Genomic DNA, 10505 nt, shown 5'->3' with positions numbered 1-10505 from the left:
CTGCAGCCTCAGTGGAGACTTGCAGACACCACAGAAAGGATGATCCCATATGTCCTAAAACTCAGCAGCAACTACCTTTGGGGCGAGTGGGCAAAAGGGCCTGCAAACGTGTGTCTGTGGTGAGTGGAAAGAGTACCACCGTTTCTTCTTATGAATCGTGTGAAAAGCCTGTTAGGTTTTATTCCAAACTGCTGCTTTGGAGTCTTGGCGATCACGGCTGTGTAGATGCTGGACTCTAAGGAAAGGGAGAAGTGAGAGACCAAAGATTGAAACAAGACTCTCACTACATTCTTCTGGTGACAGATTTGGAACATGAGCTAATAAAGCAACACACTAGCCCAGCCAAAGCTGAACAAGAACAATACTATCTACAGCTGCCTCAGGGCATCTTTCTGAGCACAAAATCAGCCTCCCCCTCCTCCTCTCGGCAGCTTTTCTTTCTTTCTTCCCTTTTTTTTTTAATTGATGGGAGGGCGTGGATAATCCTTGCAAACCAGTATGTCATTCTGTTTAGCTTTAGAAATACTTGATCACGCTGATGTGGCCAAGAAAGAACAGTGCTCTGCAGCAGGAATGTTTCATCTCTGCGATAACTAGTTTGAGCAAGTCAGGGATGGGTCTCAGGCTGACTGTGAGGGACTGATAACCCAACACTGAGGACGATGCTTCACTCCTCAGCCTGACTTTGACCCTCAGGCAAACTCACAGGACAATAGCTGTTTTTTTGCCTCGCCCAGAAAATTTACAACAAGTTCTGAATCCCAAGAATCTCTGTCTTTTTTTTTTTTTCCTCCAGTGTTTGCTCAGTCTTTGTTTAAAAATTTTTTTCAGTCCTCCGGTGGGAAGCAAAATAACAAAATCAATTCCCAGCAGGTCACATGGACAAGAATTGGGTTTCTCACTGAGAGATGAAAGATCGGTGGCCACAGGGCGAATGTAATTTACAGCAAATGCAAAAGCTGTTCAGCAAGTATAGATCTTATGTGGGGTATTGTTCATAAGAGCACTCTTCTGTGTGGCGTGCTATTCCGAATGCAGGCAGGATTAGGATATCATTTACATGTAGCCCATGAATGAACTGATAAAATGACACTACAAGTGGCAGAAAAGATGCTTCGCTACTTAGTACTTTGGGCTAGACGAGGTTCTTACAAGGGTCACTGAGAAATTCAACTGAACTTTGGACATTGGTTATATATGACACAGGCTAGAAATCAGAAAGGGGCAGTCCCGTTCATTTAGGACCTTGAGGTCGGGTGACCTTTAGGGTTAGCCCTGGCTTTGGAAATCCTCTGGTTTAGTTTCTCCACTGGAGCTGAGGGTGAGACCCTCCCAGGGTCTGGAGACTCTCCCGCCCCTGCCACACCCAGACGGATGGCCCCAGGATCTCTAGGTGGAACCCAGGCTCAGGGATCTTGTGAAGCACCCTGGGTGACTCAGGGTGCAGCCCAGGGTCAGAACCGAGGCTAACTGAACAAGTTCATTTGATCGAGGAACATACAGGTTGGCTACGAGGGCAGCAGCAGCAAAATCGAGGCTGTAAGAACTCAGGTTCTTTTTTTAAACACCGGCATCATTTTCATAGTAAAGTTTGTTGCATGGTGGTACATTTAAACAAATATTATTAGACAATACACGATTTGAATTTTATCAGTCCCAGAACCTGAGGGAATAAAGGACCTCACTCAAACACTACGGAGTGGAATTATGAAAAAAACACAACCAGTGAGTTTCCAGCGAACCAGGGAAAGGAGGGGATGGGACAATTCCAGGTCATAGCCCACTGCTGCATTGGCACCTCCGCCTCCTAGGGCTCCGCGCTGTGAGAACCTACGAAGGAGATTTTAATTAGAAGTACCGGCTGACCCAAATTATGTTAATGCATATTATGATCATGGTCTGGTTTATTTCTAACACTCAGATGGTAAGCAACTCACTTCTAGAAATCCCATATAATATAATATAACCACAGGACGCAGGACACCCGATATCTGCCACGTTCTTTCTTTAAAATCCCTTTCCCTGGCCCCATTTCTGTCATTAATATACATTACTCATGTGCTGACTTGAAAGGTTTATATTTTGTTGTGGTTTTCATCCTCTGTATCTCAGAAACATGTTACTACAATTATATAAGTTTGTCATCCAAGGAAAATCGCTAACAACACCAGCATAAATAAGTTCCCAAGCGAAGGCATTAAAAAAAAAAAAATTCCCCCCTAGAGTTTTATTTGTTCACTTTGTTTTCCAAAACGCCACATGTCATGTTTTAATCTAAAACCAATGCACATATCAGACTTCCCGAAGCCCAGAGTTGGAGCTAAACGTGATTATAAAGATCAAGACGGGCTGTTCTTGATCTGTGAAAAGGACGCTTCTAAACCATCATTAGGGAGAGCTGCGTTGTAATGTAGTTCTCCGAAAGAGGCCGTGTATTCAGGCCCGCCATGCTCTACACTTTCACCCCAGCACATGGCCCCTTCTGGCCCCAGTCTTCAGAGGGCGTTAAGCTTGAAGTATGGTCTGCAAGGGAATTATGAAGGTCTTGCCCTTGGCCCATATTTCAGGATTGAACCCTCAGCTTTCAGCTCTGGAGAGGTGACCAAGGACGTGCCACAGATGCCACTTAATGCAAAGAGCTGCCCGGAGATTAAGGCTCTGGGCTCTTCAGACGGACAGGAGTTCAAACCCCAGCTCTGCTGTTCCCCATCTATGGGACTCGTAGGTCAATTATCCCGTCAACGATGGAGGCCAGAAGGTTGTTCCAAGGATGGAGGACGCTCACGTCCAGAACAGAGCACTGGGCTCAGTGGAGGCTGCTGAGATACCATTACGTGGCGGCATCACCCACTGCCCCCTGCACACTCCCCTCTTCCCGCCCCTCTCCGTCTGTTTCTTTTCCCCAACTCGGTCCCGGAGTGCGCGCATGCGCACACAGACTCCTGTCTACTTCACCACCTGTGCGTGTAACGCCCGCTGGGGTCGCTATTCTCCAGTTTGCTTCACACTCTTCTGTTTCTCTTTTCACCAGTTCCCTGCCTGTCGGGCTCACTGTAAACTCCACTTAGCCCAAAGCAGTGACAGTGTCAGGGATCTCTAGGTGATGGATTTGGTTGTGTGCTTTCAAAACATGGGGCCCCGATTATTAGCTTCTCTTCCAACCTTCTTGCTCTTAACAGTTTATGGAGCTATTAGCAATCCTCAACACCGACGAAAGACATGCTGTCCACGCCAACACAGTTTGGATCATTTTGCGATAACCTACAAGCAAGGAGAACACGTTGGGGTGTTTCCTGAAGTGGCCCAGACTGGTACGTCTTCCAACACCACTGCCTTGCCTGCCTTGTCTTTGCCTCCTGGCTCCACCTGCCCAGAGGGGCTGGGAGCATCCATAAAAGGGCAGGGGCAGGTTAAACGGTCACCACCAGAATGATTTTTGGAAGAAAAAAATGCAAATGTTTCCACTCGTGAATATAATATAAACGCTTGTGGGGTCACGCCTTCTAAGGAAAAACCTGTAAACCGTGTGAATTTGTAAACTGCAGTTTTCCTAGCTTTGCAATGTAATGTTGAAAGATGCAAACTGTGAAGTCTGAAAGTTGACTAAATCTAACTTTCAAGGGGGGGAGATACAAAAAAAAATTTTTTGTTAATTATTTAAAATATTTTCATTCCTAGTAAGATGACAAGGGAGGATGTCTTAAGGGCTAGACGCCTGGGCTCTGCTCAAGGTACCTTCTTGCCCTTCCTTGGATGTGGAGAGGAGGAGAGAAGTTAGTAATTTTGTTTCCGGAAAGACTAAGCAACAGTCATCTTTGTCTTTCAAAGAAGGAGCTCCTCCGGGATGGAGTGAAGACAATAAAGTAGGTGCTAATTGGCAGCTTTTAAAACAAAAATGAAAGGGCATTCAGCAAGTAAATTCTCGAAGTCTCAACCCAAGTAAAAGAGCTCTGGCTCCAGACAGGGGAAAAGAAAACTCCAGAATCATGACATAACTTATGCCCAGACAGTTCATTGAATTTCTTCACCTGTAGTTTTGAGACATACGTGGCATTCATATTTAATAGAGCAGCTGGCTGGGCCGGGGGCAGGTGATGAAGTGACAGAGCAATGGGAAAACAGAGCAGCATTCCCCTCAGAACAGTCACAATATCTTACTTAATCGAAGAACCCATCCAGGGCCGGTCTGACCGCATTCTGAACAAAACATATATTGAAAAGCACATTTAGTGGGCACCTGAGGCATATGTTTTCAAATAACCTAACTGTTTTTGGATTTTTACTCAATTCATATAAAATTATACTGCTAATAGATGTCACATAGAAAGCCAGAACTTGGTCTGCAAAGGTGACTCTGGACTGAGCCCACAGTACAGTCTTTCCAAATCCAGTTTATGTTTCTAATTTCTGCATTCATGTGATTTGAATAAAGCTAAAAAGTGGGAGAAGGTTCACAGTGAAAAAAAGTTATTCGTTTCTTGCTTTTCCTTACAGGCTTTCTGTATGCAAGCAAATATAAATAAATGCTTATTTTCCCTTTTATACCCAGATGTAAAGTACCCTCAGCAATGGCCTCCTGGAGCTCTTTCCATAAAGGCACACTGGACAGCCTCCTCATTTGCTACATAGTACCCCATAACTTACTCAATGAGTCCCCTATTGATGGGCACCATAATTTCTCATCTTTTGCTCTTTCTCAGAAATCTACAGTGTATAACCAGGAATGCAAATTTATCTGAAGTGAACTGCCAAACTGCCCCTCCCAGACACTGTATCGTTTTGTATCCCACAGCATGTGATCAAATTCTAGATCTTTGCTTCTTTGAGGTTTCACAGCCATAGTACATTTTTACTTTTCTTACTGAGTGAATGAGGTTGAGCATCTTTTCACATGTTTTAGAATCATTTAAATTCCCTTTTTCTTTTTTTGTGTGCACTGTCCATTTGGAAGTGTTGCCAATTTTTCTACCGTTTTTTTTTTTTTTTTTAGGATTTCTATAAGTTTACATGTTAACATATTAGCCATATATCTGTGATAAGAGTTGAGAATAGTTTTCCTAGTTTTTTCTCTCTCTTTGGTGTTTCTGTTTCACAGTGCAAACGTGTTGTTATTGTTTTTAGAATCTAGTTGGTTTTTATCAATCTTTTATTTCATGGCTTCTGGACTGTAAGCAGTTGGAAAGATTTGCCAAATCCATGGCTATTAAAAAATTCTGTTTTTGAAAAGATGCTCTGCATGCTAATTATTAGAGAAATGCAAATCAAAACTACGATGAGGTACCACCTCACACTGGTCAGAATGGCCATCATTACAAAGCCTACAAATAACAAATGCTGGAGAGGGTGTGGAGAAAAGGGAACCCTCTTGCACTGTTGGTGGGAATGTAAATTGGTGCAGCCACTATGGAGAACAGTATGGAGGTTCCTCAAAAAACTAAAAAATAGTGTTACCATATGATCCTACAATCCCATTCCTGGGCATATATCTGGACAAAACTATAATTTGAAAAGATACAGTCACCCCAGTGTTCACTGCAGCACTATTTACAATAGCCAAGACATGGAAGTAAACTTAATGTCCATCAACAGATGAATGGATAAAGATGGGGTATATATATACATATATACACACATACACACAATGGAATATTACTCAGCCATAAACAAAAATGAAATAATGCCATTTGCAGCAACATGGATGGAACTAGAGATTATCATACTAAGTGAAGTCAGACAGAGAAAGCCAAATACCACATGATATCACTTATGTGTGGAATCTAAAATATGACACAAATGAACTTATTTACAAAACAGAAACAGACTCACAGATATAGGGAACAGACTTGTGGTTGCTAAGGGGGGGTGGGTGGGGGAGGGATGGATTGGGAGTTTGGGATTAGCAGCTGCAAACTTGTATATATAGAATGGATAAACAACAAGGTCCTACTGTATAGCACAGGGAACTATATTCAGTATCCTGTAATAAATCATAATGGAAAAGAATATGAAAAAGAATATAGATAATTATATATGTGTGTATAACTGAATCACTTTGCTGTACACTGGCAACTAACACAACATTGTAAATCAACTGTACTTCAATAAAATAAATTTGAAAAGAATTCAATGTTTTACTCTGGTACCTAATTTTTTTGATTTTGAAAAAATGTAAACCTACACAAAGTTGAGACAAAGCTACAATGAACTCCTTATACACACCACTAGATTCAACAATTATCAAAGTTTTGTCATGCTTGCTTCTTCTATCTCTTCTCTCTCCACAACATTATTTTAAAGCAAACCCAAGATACCAAGTCATTTTACCCCTATATATACACTTCAATAGGCATTTTAAAACATTATGGACATTTTCTTGCATAATCATCAAGATATTACCATATGTAACAAAATTAACAAATTATTTGGTGTCATTTAATACTTGATCTACCCTCCAACTGCCTCAAAAATGTGTTTACACAGTTGGTTTGTTCAAATCAAGAATGTACCTATGGTTTAATTTTTTTAAACATTTAACTGTGAATATTAGATCTATTAGAAATTTATCCTGATGTATGGTACAATTTATTTAAAGAAATAAATTTATTCATTATTTATTAATTATTCTCTCACGTGGTTACCCAGTTGTCTTAACATTTATTTAATAGTCCTTTTTTCCCCACTGATTTTAAATGATACTTTTTTTCCATTTCTTTTATTTATTCCCATATATTCTCGGGACCCTTTCTGGTTTCCTAGTCTGTTCCACTGTCTGTTTACTCACATGCCAGTATCACCTTTTAATTACTGAGGCTTCACAATGTATTTAATAAGTGGTGGCTCATTTATTTACCTATGTGAACTTTAGAATTCTCTTGCCTACCTTTTTTTCTTTTTTTAAGAGTTGGTATTTTATTGGAAATATGTTAAATTTAATAAAATTAACTTAGGAAGATTTGCGATATTCATGATCTTGAATTATCCTATTCTAGAACACGATGCATGCCTTTCCACTTTTATTTTTTTTCAAATTCTTTTTGTATTCTTTAGGTGTATTGTATCATTTTCTACATGTAGATTTTACATATTCCATGCCAAGTTATTCCTTGGTACTTAATCCAAGGCTGTGTTGCCTTAGTAAATGTGCACATCTCTTCCTCCGAAGTCCTTGCATGGGTCCTTGTTTGGAGGTACAGCTTTTAAGTGCCAAGGTCTGGCTCGCTGCCTCGGAAGATGCTCGGAAGCCCAGGCTCGCCTGTGCTGTGACAGCCAGGCCACATCCCCGAAGCAAAGCAGGAAGCAGTTCAACTCAGGCCAAAGCCTTCCCGTCCTGACTCCCACCCCATTCGTGGGCAGGGCTCAAGGAGCTGGGGACCTGGGGAAAGCAGAAGATGCGAAACAGCCGACTCTGGGGCCTGTGAGATTCCTTATCTCCTGCCAAGCTTGTACAGAAGCTAAACTTTCTCTAATCGGCAACAAAAAATTTGCTCTGCGATTCACTGTGCTGCAAGACAGGCACCTGCCCGATCATTCTTCCAGGTCGCCAGGGAAGGTTATGAAAGGCCCCTGGCGGTCACCGCACAGCTCTGGACATGGCAGTCCCCTCCGCGGCCAAATCCTTCTTGCTCAGGACACGGGGCCCCGTGTGCTTTCCTGCTGACCTGGTGGACCTCCATCAGGATGCAGTGGTGGGGTGGGGCAGCCCTTTTCTCATGCATGTGCTGTGGCTCCCCGCGGACTTGAGGGGCAGGGGTCCCACACGGCCCCTCCATTCCTGCAGACCTCTGTACCCGTCATCCCTCCAGAGGGGCCGTTCCTCCTGCGCCCGCTCGGGTCCCTCCCTTTTTCTCCCTGCTGCTGCTGTCATGTAGCTTGGGACCCGCCCAGTCCCAGCCGCCTCCCAACGACCTCATCCTTCCTGCGGCCACATCCTTCCTGCGGCCACCGGCATCTGCCCTGTCAAGATGCCCAAGGCTTCCTGTGGGCAGTAAACACACCCCATTTACCTCGCCATTCAAGGCTCTCCACCGCCCAGTCGACGTCCGTTCCTTCCACCTTCCCTCCCGCCCACCGACCCCCATCGTTCCACTTATCAAAATCCTCTCCATCCTCTGCATCTAGGAAGTCTCCCCAGACTCTTGCTGCTCTACCCCAGCACACACCCCGTCAGATCGTGACCCTCTGTGTGCCTGCCTATGGCTCCCGAGCCGGCCGGGGAAGCGCTGCAGCACCCAAAGCACTGCTTTTGCTCGTAAGAAACTTGCAAGTTGCATTTGTGCACAAAGTGATCAGCCAGTTCATACTCGCCTACGTGTCTGATCTCTACTTTCTGCTCTTTCGGTACGGAATACCTCCTTTTCTGCCTTTGGGGATAATACCAAGTCACACTTACACAACACCCACTCAGTGCGCGAGGGCACGGCGCTTCGCCATCCTTCGTCACGTGTCTGCACTGGTGACAATCCACCACCCAGCTGCCTCCTCCTGCCTCGCCTCGATCTCTCTGACCGTAACGCTTGGTGTACTTTTGTTTGGTCAGAAGGAAGCTCGTTTACTACCTTCCCTGCACGGCTCCTTGCTAGTTCTTTTAACGAGTCAAAGCACTCAGGAGCCCCTCTTCTTAAAGGCTGTTTTAAATGTGACGGCTGGACCCTAGGGCCGGCACGGCTGCTAGGAACCCCGGGGGGGAGGAACCGCCGGTCAGTGTCAAGTGGCTACTCACCCCCAACAGCCCTCGTGCCAGGCAGGATGTGACACGTCTCTTTTTAGCTCCGGCAGGCGTGTCCCTCTCACATACGACGGTTCAAATGCCACCCCTTGGTGGAGATTAAAAAATTGCTTGACATTTTATGACATCCTGGAACGTTCCATACAGGAACCGGAAGCAAGCCAAGGCCAAAGATACAGCAGTCCTTGAGTCCAAGGGCCAGCCGGAAGTTAGGGTCGGTGATCATCAGATGAGGCTACAAGGCGACAGGTCCCAGCCCTGCAGCATCTTACAGGAGACGAAGAGGAATATCTCAGAAGCTGGGCAACTCCTTGGAAGACAGCTGGTCACCACCAGTCAGAACTCAGAGTGAATCCTTCAAGGTGGCTGGAGATGGCTGGCTCCCTGGGACCCCTGCACTTGGGGGCAGCCTAGAGGTTCAAGGGCACTTACGGATACTATAAGCCAAAGGGGCCATGCCAGCAACAAAGGAGAACATGTACCACTCCATGGACACTGAGCTCCAGGAATTAGTGGGAGGGAAGGCGCTGTGGAAGGGCGTGACATCTGCCAGCAAAACGCTGGCTCGTTTTCCTCCGGAAATACTCTACCTGTCTTGGGGAAGGTTCAGGCGTCGGCAGGACGCACCTCCTCTGCAAAAATCTACGAAAAGACCAGCTCTCAGCGCTCCTTCCCATCACAAGCAAGCAGAGAATCTGCTTGGACCTCGGGCGGCACGTGGGTGCCAGCCAGGAGGGCAGTGGGGTCACTGGAGCCAAGTTCCCAGGGGATCTGGAGACACAGGGACAGCACAACTCTGGCTACAGGTCCTCAGTGCCCGGTAGAGATACATCGCTTTATTCCGCTTTACTCAGGGCAGCTTTTCAGAGCAACCTGCTGTTCTTTTGCCCCTAGCTTCTCAGGTGCTGATAATGACATCGCGTAACAGAATGACTCAGAGTTCTTGACATCATACATGAAAGCGGTGATGGAGTAGGAAGTGAGCGCCTCCAGGAGCTGAATTCTAGTTGAATTACTTGCAAACGGAAACCTGAGTCCCTGCTTGAGGCCTCGGGGCCTGGGAGCCATGCTGCGCTCCCCTGTGAGCTCCGCCCGCAGCTGCACTTCAACAGATAATTTGCATTTCAAAGGAACTGCCCTGCAACTCTGGATCTAGGAAAAAAATAAGAAGAGGGTATCCTGCGTTCTCTTGGATTTTAAATGATTTTTTCTAAGAGATGTTACACACTTATAAAAAAAAAAAAACCCACAAAAACTTAGCAAAGGAAAATTCAATTTTCAAAATAGCTTTTGATCCTTTAGTAAGTGTGCTTCTCCTGACCATACAGCTGAGTAGAACAATGTGGACAAGGGCCCACAGCAGGTGTGTCCATTCCTACACCGGTGGCAGGGGGTGGCACTGGGCCAAGATGCTGTAGAGGGAGGGACAGAAGGCCAAAGGCGGGACCACCCACCATGCTGCGCGCCACAGAACCTGGGGGAGGGTAACAGCCCCGCCCCTCGGTTATGAGTAAACAGGCTGGGGTGGGGCTCACTAAACCGTTTCGGTCAAGAGCCGCATCAAGCGATTCTAATGATCATTCAATTTTTTTTTTTTTTTTCTGGCGGTACGCGGGCCTCTCACTGCTGTGGCCTCTCCCGCTGCGGAGCACAGGCTCCGGACGCGCAGGCTCAGCGGCCACGGCTCACGGGCCCAGCCGCTCCGCGGCATGCGGGATCCTCCCGGACCGGGGCACGAACCTGCGTCCCCTGCATCGGCAGGCGGATTCTCAACCACTGC

General features: G+C 45.7%; 1 protein-coding gene across 5 annotated transcripts in view; it reads right to left on the bottom strand.

Annotated features, from left to right (window-relative positions):
* Positions 1-10505, bottom strand: part of SVIL (supervillin) — a 242629-nt gene that overhangs the window by 126838 nt on the left and 105286 nt on the right. For 2 of the 5 annotated variants that reach the window (XM_055087714.1, XM_055087713.1), the window contains one exon: positions 76-235. The exons of the other annotated variants lie outside the window; for them this stretch is intronic. The gene's annotated coding sequence lies outside the window, so the exon portion shown is untranslated. The remainder of the gene's footprint in view (positions 1-75; positions 236-10505) is intronic. 5 annotated transcript variants of the gene reach the window in all.

Source organism: Physeter macrocephalus, chromosome 11, assembly GCF_002837175.3.
Source record: "Physeter macrocephalus isolate SW-GA chromosome 11, ASM283717v5, whole genome shotgun sequence".
Classification (NCBI taxonomy): Eukaryota; Metazoa; Chordata; class Mammalia; order Artiodactyla; family Physeteridae; genus Physeter; species Physeter macrocephalus.
The sequence above is the reverse complement of the archived record's forward strand: the minus strand, read 5'-3'. Positions and strand labels throughout refer to the sequence as shown.